Below are 7856 nucleotides of genomic sequence, written 5' to 3'. Positions count from 1 at the left end.
TTCTAACACCATTGAAGGAGTTTTATCTAGAATCATTAATGTAATTCTTCTTAATCTCTATCTTTTGTATTTTTGTTATGAGTAATTAAACTCTATTTGTTAAGGATGAGTAAAACAAGATGAAACCCTTATTTTTCTGATTTGATTATAGTTATATAAATGAATTTATTGAATTATTTTTCTCATCTATCTGCTTAATGCATTTTATTACTTGTAACGATTCAGTACACTTACTGAAATTCTATCAGAAAAAACAAAGGAAAAAATAGATGAGAAAATAGGAGAAAGAAGCAAAAAAAAATGGAACGCATGCAAGAAAAGAAAAAAAATGGAATGCATGGAAGGAAGAAAGAAAAAAATGGAGGCTGAAAATGAGTGAAAGGAAAATAAAATGATTGGTATGAGTTTTTTTAGCGATAGTTAGAGTGATTTTGATTAAAGTGAAGAAACGAAATGTTGAAAACAGACAAAAGAGGGAAAATGAGAGGAAAAACGAAAAAATACATCTAAAGACCTTGTTAAAAATTAATTCAAAAGTAACTTTGTCTTATTTGCAATAAATAAAACATTTAAGGTGTGGTTGATTAAAGCAAGGAGGAGGGAATATTTATTAAAAAAGTGTATTTGATTCAAATTTTAAGAGTATAAGAAAGCAAAATTCTTCCTAAGTTGTTTTTGATGTCCCTCCAATTTGCGGTGATTTGGAAGGGAGGAGATCAATTTAACTTAAGGCTATGTTTGGATTGGTGGTATGAGATGAAATTGGATGAAATAAGTTTATGTTCCATTGTTTAGATTGTCAAAAAGAGAATGGAATTGAGTAGAATATAATAAAATGCATTCAATCCTATTTCGTCATTCACACTCATTTTTGTTCCCTCTAATTTGGGAGGAGTGAGATGAAATCTTCTTGAAAATATCAATCATCCTAAAATATCAAAACAGTGAAGTGTATGTTTTATTCTATTATGCTCCATTTCACTCTATTCCGCTCTAATATGCTCATTTTGACATATCCAATTGTATGTTTGGTTCAATCGAGGGGAGTAGGTGAGAGATATTTTTAATGGTTTTATGTTTGGTTCAAGGGGAGGGGAGAAATTTTAAATGAGTTTTTAGTTATGTTGAGTATCTACCCTCAAAATCCCCCAAAATGGAGGGAGAACAAAAATTACTTTATGAGGGATTTTGTTTTCTTCCCCTCCTAAAACATGAACCAACATGTTTCATCTAAAATATTCCATCTCTTCTACCTCCAACCAAACACGAAATCATATTTTGAAGCAAACCTATTTATATTTCTCTTCCTTCCTCTCTCCTTTTCTCTATTAAAATCCCACACACCCCCTCTGTTGAATTAAACAGACCCTTAATGGAATGAGCAAATGACAAATACAACTCATATCAATATAATGAAGAATGGAGGGTTAGTTGATTATTATAATGTTATATAGCTTTTTTAAATGTGTTATTTTGAATAAGAGCGGGATTTATACTTTTTTTTTAAAGCAAAAATAGAGTGCAAAATCATCACATGATTGACCTGACATCTTAACTATGTTGGCATTCCAAACCAATCATCTATCATTTGCAGCACTCTAAAATATTATTAAAATTGAAAAAAAATTACAAGATGCTTGAAAGATTATACTAAAACCCAAAAAACAATTATAAAGAATATAAACTACGACTTCATTAAAAGCCTTGCCAAGAAAATTCAAAGAGATAAAACCATGGTGAAGGAAAAATAAAAGTGTAGTAAACATCTACGTAAATCAACAAAATCTATATTAAGAAAAACTAACTTGTTTCTATGAAAAACATCTAAAATATTATAAGCACAAGTATTCCACCAATGACTGTTAACAATGTGAAATCTCAAATTAGCAATTATATCAACACATCGATTATCTTCTCTAAAAATATGAGAGATAATAAATCTCATATTTTTAAAAGACCAAGAAACAAGACTACGATACATAAGAGAAAAATTTGTCAATTAAAAATCAAATTCAACAGTAAAATGATAATTATATTTTCTAAACTACTTTTTGATGTAAATAGTGTTACAAGAATAAAAAGTTATAAAAATCTTAAATTCCTCCCAAATTATATCTTGATCATTTGTTAAAACATTAATTAATTTTGTACTAGCTTCCGAATCGCCAAGAGAGTCGGAGGTTCCTAGTTCATCAAACTGTAGAGGTTTATCATTTTCAGATGAACCTATTTCAGAATCCGTGACAGTTTCTTCTTCAGAAGTTTCTAAAAGTATTACCTCTATTTTTTGAATTATTTGTTCATCGATTTTTAATTCATGGGGTTTTTTATTTCTCTTGCAATATCTTGAGATGTGTCCGGTTTGGCCACACTTATAACAAGTTATTTGTTTTGAAGTTTGAGGTTCAAACTTCTTTTGGAAAGGTTTTTTCTTGTAAAAATTAGGTTTTCTTTGGTTGTAAGAATTTTGGGGTCTAGATTTTTTATAGAACTCAAGTATGTCTGGTTTGTTGAAAGATTTTTTGTGAGGTTTTCTATAAGGTTTCGAACAAGATCCTTCACAGTCTTTTGAAATATTTGTCATGGGTATTTCAAAATGTTTACAAAAAGAACCTAGTTCTTGTCTAGTTCTTTTCATTTCCCATTTTAGATGTTTTTGGAGTTTTAAATCTTGACAGATTTTCAAACCTTCCTTTTGAGTAAATCTAACCAATTCCCCATAAGTTAAATGGTTATATGGGATTTGGTTTACCCCATAGACTTCTTTGATTTTGTTTCTAACCTTTTCTCCTAAAAGGGTTGGGCGTCCTACAAGGAATTTCTCCTTCCAGAAAGGTTGGTTTCAGTCTTCTCTTAGCATAACTCTGGTTAGGAAAGTATTTTTGTAATATTGGAACTCAGAAAGTTTTTTACATCTAAGGTTAGATAAGAGTTCTTCATTTTTATTTTTTAAGTGTGATGGATCACCTATGAAGTGCAAGCTAATTGTGTGTATTAGTGTTGCAACTGCATCAGGTATTGGGTTTCCTATTTCGTCGAGGATAGGAATTCCTTCCTCTGTGGATTGAATTGCGTTCAAAATTTCTAGGTGTTGAGAGGGTGTGAGATGGTAATCCCACCATCCTTTGAGTTGGCCTGAGAATCCTGCTATTAGTAGTTCAGCTATGGCTTTGTCAGGTGTGTTGGCTTGGGTTTTGTAAGTAGTTGATGCCATTGTCATTTGTTGGAGGAGACTTAGGATGTTGTATTCGGACATACCATCTATGTTCCATTCATAGACAATATTGGCATTGAATTTGGATTGAGAGAGGGCATTAGGTCTATTTTCAATACCTAAGTCTGGGGCTGTGACCATGGCTAAAGGTTGCCCCTTCTGCCATTGAAGTTTGCACAAGTTTTGTGGTTCGTGTTCGGTTTCGGAAACTTGGTCTAAAGTCGTAACTGTTTTGTCAAAGGTATCTTTAGCTATCATTGGTGGGGAGGTAAAGGAATGTTCTATCCTACAGAGTTGTTCATGTAGGGCTTGGGTGAATTCTGATCTGCCTTCCCTAAACAGTTTTTGGCTTGTTTTTGTGATTTGAAATGGTTTAAAAACTGGGTTTTTTAGTTTTGAATCAGTTGTCTCAATCAGAGGGACAGTGGAATTCTGTTGATGTTCCTCTATCTTAGTTAATTGTTTTGCAATTGTACTAAGATGGACATTTGTAAAATTATTTTGTTGAAGAATATTTTGTATATCTTTTTCCGAATTATCACTTGGGATTTTGAAAGGTGCAGCTTCTATTAGCTTTTCTAGGTGTGTTATTATGATTTGTCTTAAAGGTGGGTGTTCAGACTGAATTTTTAATCCAGTTGCCAAATCCCATTTTGCAGTTTTATTTCTTGTGGTTATGGGATTAACAGAACTTTGGTTTTGTTTGAAAGGGTAAGAAATTTGGTTTTGTGTTGCATAAATTTCAAACCATTCAAAAAATAAAATGAGTTTTATTTTGTAAAATGAATGTATAAAATTCATTTTGAATTTGTTTTCTTTGTTTTAGAAAGTTTTTAAAGAGCCATGTTCTTTTATCTGTATTTTTGGAAGCATAAAATTCATTATGGAGAATAGTTTTATCAACTTCAAATGCCTTTTCTATGACGTTTAATTCATTAAAAACATTTTCAGTTATAGCAGAAAAGGATGGCGAAGTTGGTGGAGAAATGTTTGGATGTTCCTCATTAGTGTTTTGAGGTGGAGTGTAGATTTGATGAGGTATATTTGTGGAGTAATCAACGTTTGGGAAAGAAGCACTTGATATGCTAGAACATGAAAAACGTGGTTTTATATGGTTTTCAATTTTTTGAGGTGATTGTATGACTGAAAGGGGTCTGGATGAACCAGCGTCAGAATATCTGGCACTGGAAGTTCTTGAAAAACTTAGTTTTACTCTACCGTCATTGTATTGTATGATTTCCTTTAGATTGTTGTTTGGTTTTGACTGTTCAAGGGACTGTGGTTTAACAGCTCCTTCCAGAATCCATTCTTCAGGAAGATCAATATCTTTCCAAAGGATGCTTTTTGGAATAACACTGTTTGCCTTTGTTAAATCAGTTTGTAAAAATAGAGTTTCGCCTTTTTTGTTTTCAATATTTTTTGATACCGTAAATGCTGAAAACATTGCTTTGTAATGAACTCTGTATATAATAACTACATGGATAGATCCTTCTATCATTTTGTAATTATGAGTTTTGATTTGTAACATGAGAGATTTTGTGATGTTTGGGTCTTTTAAAGATAATGAAAAATTTGGATAACATTCAAACCAAATTGGTCCTTGACATAGACTAGATTCAATTGTACTTATTATTGAATCTTGAAAGTTCAAGAACCTTGCATCTCGTAGGACACATAGGATTGAAGTGTTTAATCCTTCTCTTGTTAAAGGTTTGATATCTACTTGAACAAGACCTATATGTATGAAACTATGGTTCCTGTTAATGTGTTTTTTGAGCGTTTTTGGAGAAAGAAGATCTATTGTTTCAAAGGGGTTAGAAAGAGCAACATCTCGTTCTTCCATTTTGATTACATAATCAGTTTTTAATAGGTTTTTGAATAAACCGGATTCATAAACCTGATCTTTTTTTTATTTTTGAGATTTGCCAATTGTTTATAGATTTTTGGAAGTCTTCAATAGTAATTTCTTCACTATTGATAGGTTCCTTTTTCCTGAGAAGTTTTGGGTAGAAGGAGTGGAAAAATAAGTTCTACGAAAAAGATTATCCATATTTAAAATTTTTTCTTTTTATTTTGAAGAAACTTTCAAAGGATTCACTGCCCTTAAACGCTTGTACGTCGGCTTAAACACGAGACTTACAACCCAGAAGCTATTATTCTTCATAATAAACTTTCAGAATTTTAAATATTTATAACCAATGTTATACAACTTGTTCCCTTACCAAGTCTGATACCAAAGCGTCCTAACAATATATATATTAAACATATTACAAACTCTAACAAAAAATTGGGCTAAATGCCTCAGCAATTCAACACACAAAAAATACTAAAATTGCATAAATTAGAATGTAAAACTAAGGGTCTTACAAGTTTGATTTGATTTGAGAAATTGAATTTAAGTTTTCTTTTAACTGTACCAACTCTAAAACTAATTGTTGCTTGAGACAAGCAATATAATAAGTTTGGGGTTGTGTTGACCCTTCATCATATGCATATTTTTGATTGTTTTTGGTCTTATTTATCTTTAATCATTAGTTAATTTAAGAAGTTATTTGATATATTTTCTTGATTATAGTTCTTTGATTTAATGAAATATTTATGTTCTTATTTCATTGATTAAGTAGAGATTTTTTGTAGTTTTGCGTTGTTTCTTTGTTTTAGTGCAGTGTTGAATTTTGGTGAGAAATCAACATGACCTATGTGGAGTATTTCAACCATATTTTGAGTTGTAGATATCTAATTGGAGGAAAGGCAAGTGCAAATGAAAGCTACGATCCATAGCTACAACTTCCATGAAGACATCAGAGCCAAATTTATACTCGAAAGCGGAGACAAATGCAGTATACGTCAGACAACAGATGACGTGCACCTGAATCACAAAAACCTGCACCTGGGGCGCATTTCTGCCTTCCTGACTCTATCCACTTGCGCCTGCGGCGCATGGCACGTGGCTGAAAGTATAAAAACGCGTTTTTTTTTCTTTCACTTGCTAGGGATCTTTTTGACTATTGGGAAGTTGAGAGACTTTTGCCCTAGCAGAGAAACTCAAAGACGAACGTTTCTAACATCATTGGAGCAGTTTTATCAAGAACCATTCATAAATATTTCTTGTAATTCTTCTCTAATATGTATCTTTTCTATCTCTAGGGATAAGTGTAACAAGATGAAACCCTTATTTTTGTGATTTGATTTCGAGTTATATGAATGAGTGTATTGAATTATTTTTCTCATCTCTGTGCTTAATGCTTTTTATTCCTTGATCAACTTTAAAATATTCTACGATTAGTTTTTTGAAATGGGAGTAGAGTTTACGATTGCTTGAGATGAGAAATTCATGATAATGTAATCTAGGATAGATGTCGGTCATGAAACCAATTAAATTAGTTGAAAATGCAATAGTTTAACAAGAGAATTCATGTACGGTAATACGTAATTCTAATCTTAAATCCACTAAGGAATTAGGGGTTACTTTAGAATTAAAGGTTCTGTCACTAAGACATTAGGGAAAGGATAATAAAGCAAATTCGATAATAATTCAATAAAGGAATTTAGTAACAAGGATCAAATTAGACACCAAGGTTGGATTCGAAGTGAAACTAATTCCTGACATTTTTCTTATAATAAATGATCAATTTTATTATTGTTGTTAATTTCAAATATTATTTCAACCAATTCGGAAACTTTTTGTTCGATTTTAGTTATTAATTATAATTCAATAGTAAAACGCAATCCTTGAGTTCGAAACTCGGTACTACCGTTTTATTATTACTTGCAACGATTCAGTACACTGAAAACATTTCTTTTGAGCAAGTGTTTCTCTAGACCTTAACCTTATGAACTATAATGACTTAGGAAATTTTGTGCTTGTGAGTTCTCTTATTTTCTTCTTCAGCCTTTAGTATCTATTTATAGAATAGGTTAGGGTATCTTCTTTTAAAAAATTCTTGATCATATATTGTAAATAATTCATATCTTCTTGTAGATTATGATGAACTCTTTTTCTAAATAAGTCATATCTTTTTGTAGATAAACCTTGGTATAATCTTCCTGTAAAAAATTTATATCTTCTTGTGATAAATCTTGATCAAATCTTCTTTTAAATAATTCATATGTTCTTGTCTTGTAGACAAATCTTGATCAAATCTTCTTGTAAATAATTCATATCTTCTTGTGATAAATCTTGATTAAATCTTCTTGTAGATAAATCCTGATCATATCTTCTTGTAAATAATTCATATCTTAATGTTGATAAGATCTTAATCATATCTTCTTCAAATCTTGACCATATCTTCTTGTCAAATTGGTCAAAGATTTTCTTCAATTATAAATTTGAATCAAACCTTATTTTAGATTCTTTTCGAAAATACGAATCTTTTTTCATACTCTAGCTTGATTTGAGTTGGAATGGATTCTGGTTGTTCTTGGATCTTCCCAAGTTTTGATTCGGCTATGTCTTCTTTTCATACTTAATCCTTTCAATTTCATGCTTATAGGGACTAGATGTCTTTCTTTTTGGGTTGTGTTTATTTAATTTGGAAGACTGTACCTATACCAATATTGTTAGCTTGACATTTTATTTTGATGGGTTCCATGTACCACTTTTTGATGTGATGTGGGGAGTTAAAATTCTTGGGGCAATGCT

Source organism: Cicer arietinum, chromosome 7, assembly GCF_000331145.2.
Source record: "Cicer arietinum cultivar CDC Frontier isolate Library 1 chromosome 7, Cicar.CDCFrontier_v2.0, whole genome shotgun sequence".
Taxonomy (NCBI): Eukaryota; Viridiplantae; Streptophyta; class Magnoliopsida; order Fabales; family Fabaceae; genus Cicer; species Cicer arietinum.
This window is presented reverse-complemented; position numbering follows the sequence as displayed.